The sequence below is a fragment of the Nipponia nippon genome, unplaced genomic scaffold (genome assembly GCF_047370975.1).
Source record: "Nipponia nippon isolate SJK-2023a ecotype South Korea unplaced genomic scaffold, ASM4737097v1 scaffold_24, whole genome shotgun sequence".
In the NCBI taxonomy this organism is placed as follows: domain Eukaryota; kingdom Metazoa; phylum Chordata; class Aves; order Pelecaniformes; family Threskiornithidae; genus Nipponia; species Nipponia nippon.
This window is the reverse complement of record NW_028262341.1, coordinates 4,926,282-4,945,743: the sequence shown is the minus strand read 5'-3', so window position 1 is coordinate 4,945,743 and position 19,462 is coordinate 4,926,282. Positions and strand designations below refer to the sequence as shown.

The following is a 19,462-nucleotide window of genomic DNA, read 5'->3' as shown; positions in this document are numbered from 1 at the left end:
AAGAACAACATAATCAGAAATATTTGACAAAAAAAAAAAAAGCTATAAAAGGGGTTGGATGGTCTACATTTAGTCTACTGCATAGACTGCATTTGTCTACTGTGCGTACACCCCAAAGCATAACACTTTGAGGCACACAACTCAGAAAACAAAGATAGCAAATGATTTTCCATGTTGAATAGTTCAAATTGGGTTCATAACTGCAACACGCCAACGTTGCAACAACATATCGCCTCCTTTGCAGTAAAATGCACCTTCCCAGAAAGAGCAGGCTTTTCTCATTAGTGAAAAACAAGCTGAAATATACTGCTGTGAACAGTTTAATACTTTTGTCTACCGCAGTCACCAACATTATCACACTTAACCCTCAACAATGGATTTTGTTTACTATTTCTGATTGGAGAAACAGAGCACTAAAAATGATCATCCCCACTTCTGTAAAATTCCACATACAGGGATTTTCCATCAGTAAGATATTTAATCAGAAAGTCTTATTTGCTGAAACGAATACTTAAGTTATAGCTGGCAAGAAAAAAAAATCTATTCAAAGACAAATTAATCCCTCCTGTGGCATATTTAATAACCTAGTAGTTAGGATGCTCAGCTAGGACACAGCAGACAAAGATACAAACATCTTTCTCAGTAAACGGCACTAATTCATCTCAGGTGAATATACTAATAATGAGCTACAAAACACTTTATGCAGAGTGGAACAGCATAACCTCAGAGATGGAGAGAGGCTTAAGCTGTACATGTCAGTTGTATGATGGTCACTGAAAAGCAATTTTCCCCAAAAAATTCTTAAGCCCAATACAACCTATGTTATTATACAGTTGAAAGGCAGTACAAGGGGAGAAACATTTAAATGACAGAGTGACAATTATTCGTGGCGTTCTAATGAGCAACTCTCTGCTTTAAAGAACTCTTTTAAACTTTAACTTAACTTTAAACTCCTTCCTTTAAATAATTAAATAACTCTTTGCTTTAAACTTAAGCTGGTCACATCATGATTCAGTTCTTTTGCAGTGTTTTACATGATATTTTTAAATCTAAACTGCCACTGTGAAATTATAACTGTTTCAGTCCATGAGTATAATGTGTTTCTGAAGTCACCTAGGGCCAGATTTTCACTGTCTTATTCCCCTGTGTGAGTCATTCCATTGGGTTCAGCACCAAAATCTGCATGACTAATATCTTACCAGCATGAGTATGCAGAGCTTAAACTGGCCTTCACTGCTTTATTTATTTGACATGCATATGTATTTATGTGTATTTTACTAGCCTTCCATTTATTGATATAATACAACTTCAATGAAATGCATGGGAATGTACCTATATGCTAGAGAAAGGGGAAAAGTTGTAACGATCTTGCCAGTCATTTCTTGTATAGAGTCCAGTCTCGCAATGGCGAGACATCTGCTGCATGACAATACCTCCATCATGGAAACTCCCTGTTTCAAACAGATTCCAACAATTCTGCTGGGACTATAATGATGTAGAATTTCATTACAATGCTTTTGAAACAACATCAAGTGAAGCAGTCTTGAAAGTCACCTTCTGTCAAGCAAGCCTATCACACATCCAGATATCAGAGTTACATGCTTCTTTACATTGTTGGCCACTTGGGAGGATTATGGGAACGTTGTCAGACTATGCAGGGATGTGGTGAGGAAGGCTAAGGTCCACTTAGAATTAAATCTGGCAAGGGATGTCATGGACAACAAGAAGGGCTTCTTCAAGTACATCAGTAGCAAAAGGAAGGGTAGGGAAAATGTGGGCCCACTGCTGAATGAGATGGGTGCCCTGGTGACAGAGGATACAGAAAAGGCGGAGCTACTGAATGCCTTCTTTGCTTCAGTCTTTACTGCTAAGGCTGGTCCTCAGGAATCCCAGACCCTAGAGGTAGGAGAGAAAGTCTGGAGAAAGGAAGAATTCCCATTGGTTGAGGAGGATCAGGTTAGAGATGATTTAGGCAAACTGGACACCCAGAAATCCATGGGCCCTGATGGGATGCACCCACAAATGCTGCGGGAGCTGGCAGATATTACTGCTAAGCCACTCTCCATCATCTTTGAAAGGTCATAGAGAACAGGAGAGGTGCCTGAGGACTGGAGGGAAGACAATGTCACTCCAACCTTCAAAAAAGGCAAGAAGGAGGACCCAGGAAACTACAGGCCAGTCAGTCTCACCTCCATCCCTGGAAAGATGCTGGAACAGCTCATTCTGGATGTCATCTCTAAGCATATGGAGGAAAAGAAGGCTATCAGGAGTAGTCAACATGGATTCACCAAGGGGAAATCATGCTTAACCAATCTGATAGCCTTCTATGATGGCATGACTGGCTGGGTAGATGAGGGGAGAGCAGTGGATGTTGTCTACCTTGACTTCAGCAAGGCTTTTGACACTGTCTCCCATAACATCCTCATAGGTAAGCTCAGGAAATGTGTGTTAGATGAGTGGACAGCGAGAACTGTCCGAATGGCAGAGCTCAGAGGGTTGTGATCAGCGGTGCAGAGTCTAGTTGGAGGCCTGTAGCTAGCAGTGTTCCCCAGAGGTCAGTGCTGGGTCCAGACTTGTTCAACTTATGCATCAGCGACCTGGATAAAGGGACAGAGTGTACCCTCAGCAAGTTTGCTGATGGTACAAAACTGGGAGGAGTGACTGATACACCAGAAGGCTGTGCTGCCATTCAGCGAGACCTGGACAGGCTGGAGAGTTGGGTGGAGATGAACATAATGAAGTTCAACAAAGGCAAGTGTAGGGTACTGCACCTAGGGAGGAATAACCCCCTGCACCAGTACAGGTTAGGGGCTGACCTGCTGGAAAGCAGCTCTGCAGAGAAGGACCTGGGAGTCCTGGTGGACAACAAGTTAACCATGAGCCAGCAATGTGCCCTTGTGTCCAAGAAGGCCAATGGTATCCTGGCGTGCATTAGAAAGAGTGTGGCGAGCAGGTCGAGGGAGGTTATCCTCCCCCTCTACTCTGCTCTGGTGAGGCCACATCTGGAGAACTGTGTCCAGTTCTGGGCTCCTCAGTTCAAGAAAGACAAGGAACTACTGGAGAGAGTCCAGCAGAGGGATACGAAGATGATTAGCGGACTGGAGCATCTCTCTTATGAGGAAAGACTAAGAGAGCTGGGTCTGTTTAGCCTTAAGAAGAGGAGACTGAGAGGGGATCTTATCAATGCTTACAAATACCTTAAGGGCAGTTGTCAGGAGGACAGGGCCAGACTCTTTTCAGTGGTGACCAACAACAGGATAAGGAGCAACAGGCACAAACAGAAACATGGGAAGTTCCATCTGAATATGAGGAAAAATGTCTTTACTTTGAGGGTGATGGAGCACTGGAACAGGCTGCCCAGAGAGGTTGTAGAGTGTCCTTCTCTGGAGATATTCAAAACCCGCCTGGACGCAATCCTATGCAACCTACTCTAGGTGAACCTGCTTTAGCAGAGAGGTTGGACTAGATGGTCTCCAGAGGTCTCTTCCAACACCAGCCATTCTGTTATTCTGTGAATGTTCTGCCCACAGGAAAAAAGTCAGAAAGATGATTTAATCAAACAGCTAGAGTGTTCCAAGGAACACCTTGGGATATCTACCAGGGAACATTATGGTGCATCTTGGCTTGCCAGACAGTAAATGGCATTTCATAGATTGAAGGGGCTTTATGAGAGCTTTCTGGTTGCTGTGGAAGACTGCAGAGAATGATTTTAAGCTGACACATGTTCTAAGACTACTCTAATTTTCATCATCAGCTATTTTTAGCTGTTATCAAAATGAGAGGAAGTAGACATATCATGCTAAGTCAGCTTTTTAAGCACCCCTGCAACCGATTAATGGATTCATCTTGGTATTGCTCCTTAGATATATATGGCTGGGAGTATAACTATTCAGAAAGCTAGACTCCGTGGTATGCCAACAGTTATTGATTTGCAGGACTAAGTGCCACATTTTCAGATACTCCCTCTACTAAAAAAGTATATCCATTTGTACAAAGTTTGCTTTGACAAACTGTAAACTTTGCAGGAAAAGCATGGGCACCATTCAGTTTCAACATTTTCAGTATTTAAAATGCTTTACAGTAACATTCATACATGAAGACAAATTTTCTTAAGGATTTCAGTCATCTGACTGATTTGTATTGATGGATCTGTATCTCCTCTTTTTGACAGGCTTGGGAGATGCATGCAAAGGAAAAAGTTCATTTGTTCAATTGAATACAGATTTCAGGAAGCAAATTTAGGTACCTTTTTTGACAAGTTCCTGCTTTTTTAGGATCACCAAAAAGATGTCATGTTTTTCTTGGATTTTTACAGTTTTCAGAAAGAAAACCCAAACAGGATACTACTCTGCTTTCAATCTTGAGTAAGACAGGCTAACACATCAAGAAATGATGAAACCACCATATTTATGTTTTTCTCAAAAACACCTCATAAATCTAGTCAGCTTATTGCTACATAATGTCAGGAAAATGGAGCATGTGCCCTCTATTGAGCAAAGAGTGTATCATAGCCCTGCACAGATTTTTCTTCACTCTGAAAAGTGAGCCTAAAGCTTGGCTGTTTAACTAAATAGTAGTTTGAAAGACAGGCTGCTTGTAAACACAGTGCAGGGCAAGGAAAGTTTCAGAGTGGCAGCAGAGTTAAACATGTCCTGTATGCAGATACCCATGTTCATAATTATAGCAAAGTGTGCCGTGAGCAGTCACTCAGGATGCTGTACTACAGTGGCCAAGGCAGAAGCAGTTTCATATATTTGGTTACTTAAGGGATAGAAACAGACTTCTCCAAAGCAGCAGTATTAAAAAAAAAAATAAAAAAAAAAAATTGGAGAACCTCTATATATGATTGCCAGGCACTTAGCAGAAGGGAAATAACATGCATTCTGTCAAATCAAAGGCTTGAAGTGCGGTAGATTTAGGAACTCCTCTGGTCATCAGAAGTAGAAACTTTAGGAGGCTATCTTCAAACAACTTTTTGAACACTCTGGGATAGAATTTCAGAGTATTTATATTTCTATTTTGCTAACACAATTTGCTTCAGTATCATTTGCATGTTCTCCCTTCCTGCCAATAGCAAAAAATCCTGTCCTACGTAACGAATGCAGGAAAATCTGCTTGGTCTTCCGAATAGGCTAGATTCCATTATTTTCAAGCCAGGATCACAATAAAATGCTTGCTTCTGATATATGGTATACCCATCACATGGTGAGCAGATGGGACTCATGCTAAGTAGATTGGCAGTACAGCAAAAAGGGTGTTAGGCAAAACAAAGTACAAGAAAGTGGTGGGCAAAGATCCCCTTTATGGAGGCAGAACAGGAAATCTGCACCAAAGCACAGCTTTTTGGGACAGACAGCTGTGTGAACGAAGTTAAGGAGATGCACTGAACCAGACTGTGGGTGAAGTCAGGAGGAAGATGACTTGCTGTCTCTGACCTGCACTTAGACAATGGCAGGCCATTTTGAAAAATATTGTTTTATAACTTCAAAACTTTTATATTGAAAAATCAAAGCAGCCTAAAGTTGGTCTCCCTGCCAATGGGAGCTGGATACATAGAAACATTTGGCTAGTCACAGCGCCTCTCTGCATGCAAGTTTCATACTGTTTGCTTAAAACTAGTTCAGCAAATAGCTATTCACTTTAAGGTTATTCTTTATCCAGAAAGACATTACTGCTATTTTACAATTTGTTTTATTTTAATATCTTACATAAACATTCTATGAAATATTTACTTTATAAAAACCAAAACAGACAAAAGAAGATACGATAAGAAAATTGGTAGTATAACCCCTTGTATTCATTAAGAATTCATCTAACTTGATCTATAATCCCCTTAATGACTGAGTCTCACAATGGATTATTCCAGAGACATCTTCTTCCTACAGATGCTTAGTTATACCCCTTTATGCATTGATGATACTCCCAAGTGCCTCCAGAAATACAATTTCTTACCAAAGAGGCTTGGAAGCCTGAGAAGTACTCCTCTTTAAGGTTGGTTTGTTGAGAAGCTAATGCAGAACAAATTTCAGCATGAAAACTTTTCTCTCCAGGTTTGGCTCCTTCCAGGATTTTCTCTCCTAGCATTGGACCTACATTCCTCTGTTCACATAAGCCACTCTTACCTCTACTTCATCTGAAATGAGAAAATGAGCTGCCAATACTGCAGTGAGTCAACAGGACCCAATTAGAATCTCTGTAAGCTTTCTATCAGCTACCACCTGGGAAAGTCAGGAAAAGAAGGTAGTTGCACTCATACTTACTTGGGCATTTTCTTGCCTCTTATTTAACTGTTTTTATCTAGTTTACCAGATAGGAAAACAAAGTTAATGGACCTAGAATTCTCACCACTGTACTAGGGATAATGAGTAAGAGAGACTGCACCTATTTGTCTGTAACTCAACCACTCCGTCTTTCTGTCAAATACTCACAGAATCACAGAACAGTTGAGGTTGGAAGGGACATCTTGAGATCATCTGGTCCAACCCCCTGCTCAAGCAGGGTAATACTAAATAATCAGTTTAAGGGTTGTTTTTGTTGTTGTTGGCTTGATTTTTTTTGTTTTTTTGTTTTTTTTTTTTTTTTGTTTTTTGTTTTTTTTCCAACTGAAGGCATGAATGAGACTCCATTTTTAATACCCAGAAATAGAAACTCCAAAAAAAGTGGTGAACTGAAGGCTTTGGCCTCAATCTCCATTTCTGTTTTCTCTGTTCCTTTCTCCATTCTCTAACAGTTTAGCTAGCCCAATAATTCTTTCGTGTGCTTTCTGTTACTAAAAAAATAAACGCAAATCCATAAGTATTCTCTATGATAGACTGCTCCATGCTCTGAGTAGGAGATTTTCCTCAGATGACCTCAAGAGGTCCCTTCCAATCTAAATTATTTTCTGATTCTATGATCATACCCCAATATGATGCCTGATTTGTGACAAAACACTCTGTTTACTCATCTTCCTTATATATGAGAACCTGTAACCAAAGGGAAGGAAATGAGAGGAGACATCACTCATGGAACAGAATGTGACAGATATATAATAAAACAAGAAAAAAGAATATATGGAGGGCTAGGTCTGAATAATGTTGCTCCTGAAAATTCAGACAAGAAATGTGGGCTCTGTGAGACCCAGAGGAGCAACTTAAAGTACTTGCATGTCACCTACATGGCATGGTATACAAGAAATAATATTTTTGCAAGACAAGCTTGAATACACAGGATTCAAGCTCATGCAGATGACCTCCAGGAAACAAGTAAAATATCAGAGTGTATATGAAGGATTTGGGATATAAATTAATGAATGGATCTTTAGAATGTTACAAAGGAAACACTTGGTCACAGCCTAGAAATACATGACAAGGAGATGGAAGATTTCGCAGTAAATCCCATGTTATACACCTCACATACAAAGGGTGATAATTATGTTAGTAATAAAGATTAGAAGATAAACTTTTAAAAGCTATTTTTTTAAGCTGAGACAATGTCAATTAATTGAAGACAGGATTTGGTGTTAAAAGGTGAAAACAAATTGGTTTGCATGAGTTTGCAGTTCTCCACAATCAAAAATATTCATGACATCTACACTGAAATGATATTGTAAATGCTGTGTTAATACTATGAATTTTTGCCTTACATTAAAAATCCATGCAACACCACTAATTAGAAAATGCCATGTTTCCACTAGCTGTAGTACATAAACTTCTAAGGAACATCATGGTATATCTAAAAAGCCTGACAGCTGACTAAAGACAGTGCACTCTTACAGTCTTGGTTTTTATAACTTAAGTTACAGAATGCAGCCATTTGGCAAGCAGTGTAGTAAATTACAGCAAAGTAGTATTCGCCAGACAATCTCTGTGATAAGCTTGTTTTGACAATGTACCACAATATATGTTTAAGAAATTCTGAAAAATTGCAGAGTTGGGCTTTGAACATATGAGAAGCAGACCATATTAACCAGTCTAATGCCTTAGTTGCTTAGTTGCTGAGCAAATCCTATTCAGACCAAGTTAAGTATTGCATTCACCATTTAAGAAAGCAAAGATCCATCATAATTAGTAATGTCTAAAGTGATTGAGATACTTCAAATTTCAGCAAAAATGGCAGTATTTTTTATGTTGTCCTACGTAAATTAAGAGTATCTCAGACCAAAAATATAATCATGCTTCTTATAAATCCATTGAAGGAAGACATGGCCTAGAATAAAAACTGAGGGAGAATAACAGGAAGAAGAAGATCATAAATTTGTGAAGCTCACACATAAAGAGTCTTCTGATGTCTTAGATATTAATGATGAAGACAGAAAGGCCAGAGACCCTGTTCAAAGACAAAAAACAAACCGAAGGCTGATCATTGATACCTAGGCAATACTGAGAAGTTAAGTATTTCAAATAATGTGCAAAACAGACAGTAGAAGCCACTTATGCGTCAAAAAAAAATCTTGTCCACTACCTTGCTCTTCCTATTATGAACAGAATTCCTGACACATGAATTTCCCTCTTCAGGCTGTTCAACTAGCTGGTCCTATGTTCTTCAAATGGTATTTTCAGGGTCATTACCATTAAATTACTCAGGAAAAAAAGGAGAGTTTATGACCTTTGAAAGAAGGGGCAGGCAACTCAGGAGGACTACAAGGATGTTGTAAGGTTATGCAGGGAGAAAATTAGAAGGGCCAAAGCCCAACTAATCTGGCTACTGCCATAAAAGACAATAAAAATGTTTCTATAAATACATTAGCAACAAAAAGAGGGCTAAGGAGAATCTCCATCCTTTATTGGATGTGGGAGGAAACATAGTGACAAAGGATAAGGAAAAGGCTGAGGTACTTAATGCCTTCTTTGCCTCAGTCTTTAATAGTCAGACCAGTTGTTCTCAGGGTACTCAGCCCCCTGAACTGGAACACAGGGACAGGGAGCAGAATGAAGCCCCCATAATCCAACGGGAAATGGTTAGCGACCTGCTACACCACTTAGACACACACAAGTGTATGGGTCCAGAAGGGATCCACCTAAGGGTACTGAGGGAGCTGTCAGAAGTGCTCACCAAGCCACTTTCAATCCTTTATCAGCAGTCCTGGCTAACTGAGGAGGTCCCATTTGGCTGGAGGGTAGCAAATCTGGTGCTCATCAACAAGAAGGGTCAGAAGGAGGATCCGGGGAACTACAGGCCTGTCAGTCTCACCTTGGTGCCAGGGAAAGTTTTGGAGCAAATCATCTTGAGTGCCACCACGTGGCACGTACAGGACAACCAGGTGATCAGGCCCAGTCACCATGGGTTTATGAAAGGGAGGTCCTGCTTGACTAACCTGATCGCCTTCTATGACAAGGTGACCTGCTTAGTGGAGGAGGGAAAGGCTGTGAATGTTGTCTACCTGGACTTTAGTAAGGCCTTTGACACTGTTTCCAACAGCATTCTCCTGGAGAAACTGGCTGCTCATGGCTTGGACAAGTGTATTCTTTGCTGGGTAAAAAACTGGCTGGATGGCTGGGTCCAAAGAGTTGTGGTAAATGGAGGTAAATCCAGTTGGTGGATGGTCACAAGTGGTGTTCCCCAGGGCTCAGTATTGGGGCCAGTCCTGTTTAATATCTTTATCAATGATCTGGACAAGGGGATTGAGTTCATCCTCAGTAAGTCTGCAGATGACACCAAGTTGGGCGGGAGTGTTGATCTGTTTGAGGGTAGGAAGGCCCTGCAGAGGGACCTGGACAGGCTGGCTTGATGGGCTGAGGCCAGCTGTATGAGGTTCAACAAGGTAAGTGCCGGGTCCCGCACTTGGGTCATAACAACTCCATGGAATGCTACAGGCTTGGGGAAGAGTGGCTGGAAAGTTGCCCAGTGGAAAAGGACCTGGGGGTGTTGGTCAACAGCTGGCTGACTATGAGCCAGCAATGTGCCCAGGTGGCCAAGCAGGCCAATGGCATCCTGGCTTGCATCAGGAATAGTGTGGCCAGCAGGACCAGGGAGGTGATAGTGTCCCTGTACTCGGCACTGGTGAGGCAGCACCTCGAGTACTGTGTTCAGTTTTGGGCCCCTCACTACAAGAAGGACATTGAGGTGCTGGAGTGTGCCCAAAGAAGGGCAACGAAGCTGGTGAATGGTTTAGAGCACAAGTCTTATGAGGAGTGGCTGAGGGAACTGGGGTTGTTTAGTCTGGAGAAAAGGAGGCTGAGGGGAGACCTTATTGCTGTCTACAACTACCTGAAAGGAGGTTGTAGCAAGGTGGGGGTTGGTCTCTTCTCCCGCGTAACAAGCAATAGGACAAGAGGAAACAGCCTCAAGTTGTGCCAGGAGGTTTAGGTTGGATATTAGGAAAAATATCTTCACCAAAAGGGTTGCCAAGCATTGGAAGATGCTGCCCAGGGAAGTGGTTTAGTCCCCATCCCTGGAGGTATTTAAAAGACGGGTAGACGTGGTGCTTAGGGACATGGTTTAGTGGTTGACTTGACAGTGCCAGGTTAATGGTTGGACTTGATGATCTTAAAGGTCTTTTCCAACCTAAACAATCCTATGATTCTATGATTCTATGAAGGCCAATAAAATTCCTTCCTGTTGATATTCATTTGAATGAGAAGAAAACACTGTTTCTTTAATTTTTTGCTTATTTTCTCCACAGAATTTCATCTTTCGATAACTTAATTTTCTTTCAAAGAAAATGCATCTTTAGCAGAGAAAATTAAGTAATTGTATTCTCTTTTATAAATTGCTTGCTTTTACAGCACAAGGTAATAATGCTATCTGATTCTCGATCTTTTTATATTAATATCTGTTCACCATCAATTTTTTTATTAAAATGTAAGTCAAGAAAAAAAGCAAGTAAAGAACAAAGCATGAGCATTAACAGCACTTACAAAATATTTGATGGCCTAAAAAAATTAAACAGCTACACTTAGTATACAGAATTGAATGATCTGCACATCTAGGATTTTTGTTCTATCAAATCGCTACTGTTTTAGGTTATAGTCTGGGGTAGACCAAGAGACAATCCAGGATCTTCTCTCCAGATGAGAGAACGAAACCTTGACATTAACTTCTCAGAAGTTTTGTTGTTTTTTTTTTTTTAATTGCTTAATGTTCTCTAGAGCTGGTTATTTAATCACTGATGATTTAGAGATGAAGTTGGTTCTGATCTTATATACAAAAAAATAGCTGCTGAAATGCAAGAATGTAGGTATTTCTGTGTATGAAACATTTTTTTAACAGTTTGCTGTTATTTGGGTGAGGGAGTTGAGGAGGCTTGGCAATATCTGAATTATGCCTAAGGGTAGACTTCATTAATTTGCACAGGAAACTAAAGGCCTTACTGCAAATTAACTTAGATTGTCAATTTAAATAGTAAAGGAAAAAGCAAGTATATGTGAAAAACAAAAAGCTCCAGAATATCAAGGTATCTCAACAGGCTCTATATTTAAGGAACCTACAGAATGTGCTATATCATTAGTATTTTATAAACCATGGAAGCTATTATAGCATATCATTCAGACTATTGCCAAACATTCTCTAAACTATGTTTGATTACTCTATATATTTGTCAGAGTGGGAAAAGGCAGTCTTTTAAACACAAATAATATTTTGTGTTATGGAGAAAGTATAGTTAAGGTGCCAGTCTGAGGTCTAGGAGTTCAGCAAACTCCCAGTACCACCATAAGTGCCCTGTGTAATCTTAAGCAGGTAACAAAATCTTAAAAACCTAAAAAACAGGTTGCAGCCCTAAAATGTAGCTGCCTGGATCTTGTACTGGGTCCCTGCTCTGAGCTAGGAGTCTGACCTCTCTGTCAGAGAAGTAGCTCCAACCAGACAAACTACAAACAGGTCTCCAAGGTGGGCAGTCAAGAGGCAAGACAGTGAGAACATGCTGCGGTACATACAGGGCCATGCTGAGGTGGGTCTCGGTCTCATCACTGCCGCAGTATTCCATGAACGTACTTCACAGCCCCCTGCATTTTAAGCATAGCTGGGAAAAGCATGAGTTCCCATCAACAGGGAACACAGAAGGGAGAAACCTTCATAAAAACTTGTCTCTTCTCAGAAGCTGGGCTTGCAATTCAGAGTTGCAGGGAGGTGTTGATATTTGATTAGGGCTCACAGCCAGAAAACTTCTTCTAGACTTTGGCAGGATACTTATCTTTTTCTTTTAAAAAACACAAATGTTTCAGATGGTAACAATACCCTTCTTTTATGCAACAGGTCAGTGGTTGTAAGATCCACCTAAGAAGTGGAAAGACTTGGCTTCCATGCACTCCTCAACCTGCGGGTTGGCGTGGGGGGCAGACCCACATCTCCAAACTCTAATAACTCTTTACAATGAGGTTCTTGTGCAGCCTTTTGAGCAGAAATCAGAACCGGGATCTCCCCTCTTCTAAATAGGTGCCCAATCATTTAGCCACAGAGTCATGCTCCCTCTTGCTCCCTCTCTTTGACCTAAGGAATTTTGATATATTTTTTTTGGCTGGCACAGCATCAAAAGGTGAAGTGGAGGGAGCCTCCCACCCAGACTAGCCTATAGCCTGGTAGTCAGGTCCCAAGATGAAATGAACCATCTTTATTCAGGCTGAGAACAGGGCATGCTGAAACATTTCACATTAGGGTGTGTAGTTTATGTGGACTGTATCTCCATATTAAAGTTTCACTCTTAGGAAACTGACTATAGCTGACTGTCAACAACACTCACATATCCTTACCTGGGCAAATACGCTAGTGCGCCTACTTTTAAAAAAGTCACACTGTAAATGTATTAGCACACAACTTCTATTTGGTTGTGACAAGTTAAAACTAGATTAATACATCTGGGATAAAAAAATTGAACTTTATATGCAGGGGTTAGTACACATTTTTCAGTGATAAAATATTTATCGCTAAGAGAGGGCAATGAAAAACCTTCACAGCCAGTCTGATCCTACCCTGCCAAGGTCACTATATATTGTTGTTCCAGCAGGCTGTGACTGAATCCAAACAGATTATAAAAATGAACCTGTTCATTGATAGGCAGATGGGGAAGAGGAAAGAGAAATCAAACAGGCATCAGTTGCAATAGCACCACTGGGACACTAGCATCTTTGGCTCTGCCCTTTCCTCATAGTCCAAGCTTGTTTGATAAAACCCAAGGAATGAAGCACTGTTGACAAAGTCCTTCTACAATAGAAGTACTCAGAATGGAAAGGGAGATAAGTTGAGAATTGGCATGTTCTGTCTATGGCAAACATGGCTGAAATATTAGCTCATGTGGCAGCAGTTTGAATAAATAGGAGCTGGTATGCTAAATCCTAGTAATGTTGGCTGGTGAATACTGCTTGAGGTTTAAGGTGTGGCGACTTTTCTTTACAGACTCATTGGCACACACACACTGAGCCTTATTACCTCTCATTTACTGAAGCTGGCACACCTTCGGGGTTTTTTTTCAGTTTTTTGTTGTTGTTTTTTAAAAGAACGAACTGAATCATAAGAAGACAAGATGGGAGATGTCAAGTCTGAGGCATATATGTTTGAAGTTTATGAAAAAAGAAACCAAAGAGTCAAAATCAGATAACTGTATCTTAGCAGCACATGCTGAGTGAAAAACTCAATGAAAAAAAGTTTGAATCTAAGAAAGGAAGAAAAGATCAGACATAAAAAATACATGTTTGTATGTTCCTCTTTAAACCAGATCTCCAGCACAACCTGTTATGGATAACAAAAATTTTTCTATCCCTCATCCATTTTGGTATGTTAACACAGCATGTTGCAGTGCAGTAGAAGCTTTCTTTCCAGGCTTACGTGCTTCTAATTTTCTTCTAAGATGTATGCTATCTTATCCAACCTGGACACCTCTGCCAAAGAACCTCTCCCAATCTCCTCATATACTAGTAATAATACACATGCAAAGAATGAGTCAGAAAAATGCACTTAAAATTCTCTGGCAGAATTAACAGCTGATAATACACTGTCAAGCAAGCACCTGGGTAATTTCTAAGCTGCTTTGACATCTGTGGGCCACAAACAGTCATTAAAAAGACAGACCTTTATGTAGAAGCCATAGAAAAAAAACCACTTTTTTGCTGAAAAGGAAAAAATAAGATGAAAAAAAATCATATTCCAAATCAGGACTAACCTAAAGACCTTTTGAAGTGCTTTCAGTGTGCAAATGAGAGGAAAAGCATGAGAAACCTTCAACAGAAGCAACAGCTCAGGAGATTTAACTGCTTGCTGAGCCTTTCTGCTTTATCCCAGAGGGATACCTCAACCAACAAATCTATGCTTATACTGCATAGGGTTCATTTTAGTCTTTCCAGATTCAGCTTTCCATTTTTTAATAATGATGTTAAATAGAGCCAGGTTTAGCCTCTCTCTTTCTCTCTCTCTCTTTCTCTCTATAACTCTGGTCAGAAATAATTCCAAGCCTTTCATTCTAAAAATAAAACAATGAGATACATCTTTAGAAAATTTCTCACCAGGTCTAATTTTAGTGAAGTTATATACCAAGAAATTAAAGAAAAAAATAGTGAGGAATTTTTTTTTCCCTCAAACATACTGGAAAGCTTATTGTTAATGTAATTCTTAAATCAACATTATATTCATTTTGAGCCTATGTTTATCAAGCAATTATGAAATTATTTGCAGGCTTCAGAAGCAGTGAGAAAAATCTGCATATGATATATCATGTTTGGTGTTTTTGCTATTCCATGTTTTGATAGATGAGTTTGCAAAACAGGATGCAGATTTATTTCTACTATCTAGTACTAAACAACCAAAAAATAAAAATATAATTTTGTGACCTTTACTATCCAATAAGAATTGCCTGAGAAAATGTGGGAAGGAAAAATATGTGTAACATCCACTAAAACAAGGCAAAGTAAAGGTTAAAATACTAGTGAAGGCGAAAAAAAAAAAAAAAAAAGCCCTGGAGAGTCAGGTGTACTCTACTTTTCAGGCAGAAGTAGACCTTGAAAAACAAAAAGAAACCCCTTCATTGCTGTTCCTTAAGGCAGAGTTAAGTGAGCTCAGGGAAGAGATTTCATAATGCTTGGGCAGAGAAAGACTTAGTGAAAGCAAGGCAATAGTGACAGGGCCAAACAAACTACAGTAGTATTTGAAATTCCAGAAATATAAAGAGTAAAATGAGTGGGTGGCCTTTACGGATAAATTACAGATTACTTTATTGAAGCAGAAAATATATTTCTGGATATTGCAATGTGCATGTACAAAAGCAGTGGGCCAAAAATCTGGTAAGAAAATTCTGTCAACCTTATTTCAAGAAACTGGTATTTAGGTGAATTTGTTCACTGATACATATGAAATTTAATCATACATTTGACATTAATAAATCTATGAGGGTGACTTTTGGTCCTTTTTTTCTAGGCATTTAAAACATTAGTCACATACATAAAACACACTCACAGTTTTCATTATAATTTTATTAGGAAGACTGTTTACTTCTAGAACACAAATGTAATATACTTGACATCAAGAAGATAATTCTTATTCTGTCAGGAATAGTTGCTTAGGACAAATGCCTGTTCCTGCAATATTTCAGTGCTGTTATAGTTGTGTGTTTAGAAAGGAAACCTTATTATGATGCTTCTCTCCTTCCTAAAAACTAGTTTTTCTTCAACCAAAATATCAGCTGCAAGATGATGGAAAATTAAAAATTAGAAAAAGAATACAAATTTTGAAAATACTTTCCTTCTTAGCTTTCAGCCAGATCATATGAAAATAATGGGAAAATATTCATAGAAATGAAAAATCAATAAAACTTTATATTTGCTGCAGTGCATAAAGCTTGCCTTTGTTAAAGGTAACACAAAGTTATAATTTCCTTTATAATTCTTAATTACTACCTTTTATTATTGAAATTGCATTTGGGAGGGGAGTCTAAAGTGTTTCCAGGCTGCCAGTAGCTCAAGTTGTATGCAGTGGGTTGACCCCAGCCAGCAGCTAAGCACTGCACAGCTGCCAGCTCTCTCCCCCTGCCCCAGGAGAGAATCAGAAGAGCAAAAGCAAGAAAACTCATGGGTCAAGTTAAAGACAATTTGGTAAGTGAAGGAAAGAGGGAATAAAAACAAGTGATACAAAAGCAATCACTCACCACCTCCCACAAGCAGACAGATGCCCAGCCAGTCTCCAAGCAAAACCAACCCCCCACCCCTCAGTTTTTATTTCTAAATATGACGTTATATGGTACAGATTATCCTTTTGGTCAATTCGGGTCAGCTGTCCTGGTTGTGTTCCCTCCCAGCTTCTTGCCCCCCCCAGCCTACTTGCTGTGGAGGCAGAGTGGGAAAAAAAGAAAGCCTTGATGCTTTGCAAGAACTGCTCAGCCACAGCCAAAACACTCGTCTGTTATCAACACTGCACTATAGAGGCTTTTATGAAGAAAATTCACTTAATCTTGACCACACCCAGTACAGTATACTGAAAAGAAAACCAACAGGAGAAAAAAAGCACATTGGAAGCATGAGTCTTATTTGAGCTCTACAAAATATATACAAAAATACTTAGTCTTTCATATGACCACAGTCAAAACTCTCTGCTTTGCAAAAACATCTTAAGATAAGAACATCAAATATACCTATAGATATACTTTATCTCACTGTATATTAAATTGAGAAGTAGCCCAGTTTGCTAGAAATCAGGCTGAACAGTTTAGAATTAATTCCTGACGTTGGTAATTTCCTAAATGCATGTTCTTTTTATTTCTTTCCAAGCTGGCTTTATTTGTAAATATTATCATATATAGTAAAGAAAGATATCATTTACCTAGGAGAGGGCACTAGAGCCTTCCTAAGTATTAAATTGTCCAGTCTGATTTCTTAATTAATGATGGAACTTGTTTTATGCTGGTTTTGTTACCAATAGAAAAACAAGTTGGTAGTGCTTCTGTGGACAATGAGAACCAAAGGTGGAGGCTGGGGTAGAACAGGTAAAAACTATAAGAGACGAGATTGAGCAGAAATGCACATACTGCACCACACTGCTAACCTGAATGTTAAAAATTGAGTTAACATGTATTAATGACACATGCACATTCTGCAAAAGTGTCTAGCACATGGGTCTTTGACAATATCAACAGCCTAAGCTGTTAGGTCCCCACAAGTGCATTACAGCAGTGTGCACAAATACTGCCTGGTGTTTGGAAGAAGAACGGTTGCATCAGGTCTAGATGGAAACAAATAAGCCTTGCCTCTGGGTAGAACTAATTGGGTTGAGTTGAATGCTACACTAACATAGCTGTCCAGTTTACAAGTCTGAACAAGGTTCAATGAGTGGTAACTTAGAGTTCTCTGCAGTTTACTGTGTTATAATGCATAGCATAAAGGGCCTACTGTGCAGATTTAGGAACACAGTTCCATTAATCAGCCTTTCAAAGGGGATGCTAAGGTAAAATCTGCTCACGTGCTGCAGAACTCTACATGGGGAGAATACCACTGAACAGTGATTACGCTACCAAAACAACCAAGAAAATTCAACTCCTTGAAACTGAAAAAAGGACAAAAGCAAGTGCAAATACAGCTCAGAAATTAGGTGTGAGGTTTTACTTTACTGGAAGTCCCTTGATATACCTTAGACAGAGTTGTAGGCTTAGGTTACATATTCTATTTGTCCTTATTTTTGAAGGAAGACTTATGTATCTATACAGTTGAGATAAAAAGATTCTGTTAAATCATAGTCACCTGGAACAACATACAGTGATATTATTTAGGTAACCAACATCATATCTGCTTAATCAAAGAACTAAATGAACAAAATCTGCATGTTTAGTTTCTTACAACTTGTACATGGTTCATAATCAAAAGCAAGCAGGTTAATAAATGAAGAGAAAACCCAGTATTATTTTATACTTAATACTGAGTATAAAGTATTAAAAAAAAAAAAAACAACTTGACATTGTACAGCTTTCCAGCTTCTAAAAAAGAACGGAAAGTCATATCACTTTTGTTAAAAACTTTTTCATTCCCTCACGGTTTCCCAACAACAAATCTGCTAGTCAATAGAGAAAATTTTCCAAAAAGAGGAATCACTGAAATGTAGATAGTTTAGGGGGAAGATGACTGATCCCCTCTCTCTAAGCTGCTACTGCTTATTAATTTCAAATTTCCTACTCTGGTAAGTCTTCAGGTCTCCTCAAAACACCAGCCTTCTACCCTACTGCTACTGGCTGCAGTATCTCAATTTAAACTACATGTAGTGCTAATGTTCTCTCATCAGAGCTTATTAGGTATTCAAAAAGTGCCTGAACTGTGCACACAACATTCATCTACAGAATTACAGCAGACCAATGAGACAATGTGAAGGAGAAGGCTTGTTTACCATGAAACGAAGTTGTTTTGGACCTGAATGGCATCCTGCTGTGATGTTTCACGGGAAAGGAGAAGACGAGTTGCTCATGTTCACCACCACAGAGAAAGCATTTATAACAGAGTACATTAAAAGGACTCCCACAGCATCAAAGAATACTAAGTAGAGTGCAGTGCCCAACAACTGGTGACCATCATTTGAAGAGTTAACGAAGGCTACTGGTTGAATAAAAAGGACATAACAGTTTATTAGCTAGCTAACTTTATGTTGGGATTAGCGTGGGGAGTAACAGGAGTTGCAGGGAGGTATCAGACTGAGAAAGGCAGTATGTCAAATTAAAGCATCCAGCATACAGTCAGAGCTAAGGACTAGAAATGACAAGGTCATAGAGGGTAATGATCACTGAAGGAGTGAAGTGGGCTTAGACAGAGAGACTGCTGAAGAAAGAATGAAAAAAGAAATCAAGTAAATACCAAATTTCAATATAGCAAAGGTGGGAAGCAGAAGAGGATGGAGTGGAGAGATGGCTATAATGAGCTTGAACATGATACAAGCCATCGTTAAGCAGCAGCTGATCAAGATTTAAGGAAGAAAGAGAAACAGGGAAAATTTCAGTAAATACTGAAGGAAGGAAACAAACTTCTTGGTCTCTCTGCTTATGAAACAAGTTTTCTTTAACCTGGAAAAGAAAGTAATGGGGGTATTCTGGCCTCTGTACTTTGAATCACTGTAGGCCAATTCAGGGGAACATGGTCTATGCCTCATGAATCAAGAGGCTAAGTAACTAGATTAACTACTGCATACGTAATCAGAATCTTAAGAGAAGTAGGAGATGACATTTCTTCAATATAAATCCATCTTGGAACACACTTGAAATACTCTGAAAACAGTTGGCATTGCAAAAATAAGAAGCAAACACAGTCTCCTGAGCAGGTAAGATTTCGGGAGTAAATTAGAGAAAACCCAGGAAGGCACTAGAATGGCACAACCAGCAGGTTCCCACATTTGTTAATGCTGTTATAGAAAAGATATAATAAAAAAATATATTTAAATATGCATGCATTCTGTAGTCTGTCATTTTGTGTAGCTTCTTTTTATTTTAAGTTACACCATTGCTTATGTTTTCAGCTTAATCTTCTAGTCTGTCTCAGCTAGTTTAGTCTAGCTTGTCTAGTCTAGCTAGTCTCTGTCTTTTGCTCTCTCT

At 39.3% G+C, this 19,462-nt stretch overlaps 1 protein-coding gene across 1 annotated transcript in view; it reads right to left on the bottom strand.

Annotated features, from left to right (window-relative positions):
• The window catches only part of ADGRV1 (adhesion G protein-coupled receptor V1), a 286,915-nt gene that overhangs the window by 113,010 nt on the left and 154,443 nt on the right, over positions 1-19,462 (bottom strand). The window lies entirely within an intron of this gene.